The sequence below is a fragment of the Ailuropoda melanoleuca genome, chromosome 14 (genome assembly GCF_002007445.2).
Source record: "Ailuropoda melanoleuca isolate Jingjing chromosome 14, ASM200744v2, whole genome shotgun sequence".
NCBI classification, from domain to species: Eukaryota; Metazoa; Chordata; class Mammalia; order Carnivora; family Ursidae; genus Ailuropoda; species Ailuropoda melanoleuca.
This window is the reverse complement of record NC_048231.1, coordinates 74,898,431-74,899,533: the sequence shown is the minus strand read 5'-3', so window position 1 is coordinate 74,899,533 and position 1,103 is coordinate 74,898,431.

Below are 1,103 nucleotides of genomic sequence, written 5' to 3'. Positions count from 1 at the left end.
TTTTACATCGGAATCCGGGGATGTACTGTATGGTGACTAACATAATATAATAAAAAATCATTAAAAAAAACATTTTGTTGTTGTTGGCTGGAAGAATAAATAAATGAACAAAAAAAATTGAGGTCCAATCCAGAATTTAATTATTTTAACCATTTTCTGATTTGGGCGTAAAGTAGAAAATTCTCAGCATAATGGCTACTGTTTTAAGTACTGGCAAAACCACCTTCCCAAGTTTGACTCCTGTCCCTCTGAAAGGCTCTCTAAGTACTGGAGAAGGTGTAAAGTAATTGCTGAATGAATAATTTAGGGCATGATCCAATGTAGAAAACACATATATTATAGGTCCTACCCTTAACATAAGAAAAAACAAAGAAATAAAGCACAAAATCTGACTTAAACATATAATTTTTGGGGGGAGGTAGATGGGACGGTGGTTATTATTTTAGAAACAGTTTTCCCAGGACAAAGAGTAAGAAATAATGCTGAAAGGGAATGATACTGGTGGGTTTGAGCTCTTTAATGTAAGGCCCAAGAAGCACATCGTGTCTGTCCATATCTCACACGGCCAGCTCCACACTAGTACTGATTCCTCATTACTTAGTGCTTAAGGAGTCCTTGAGGGTTCCAGAGAGCTTTGGCATTTCTTGATCATATTTAGCCCCAGGATCGATGTCTGGATTAATAAATGAACTATTGGTTAAAAAATATATTGGGGGGATGCCTGCATGGCTCAGTTGGTTGGGCGTCTTCCTTTGGCTCAGGTCATGATCCCAGAGTCCTGGGATCGAGTGCTGCGTTGGGCTCCTTGCTCAGCGGGGAGCTTGCTTCTCCCTCTCTCTGCCCCTCCCCCTGCTTGTGCTCTGTCTCTGCCTCTCTCTCTCTCTGACAAATAAATAAACAAAAATCTTAAAAAAATCATATTGGAGATATATATATGTATATATATGGATATATATACTTATATATGTACATATATGTATATATATCTGTACATATATGTACACACATATACATAATTTGTATATTTTCTGTATATATTTTTTTGTTTTCTGTTTGTATATTTTCTGTATATACACACATATATACATACATATACATATATG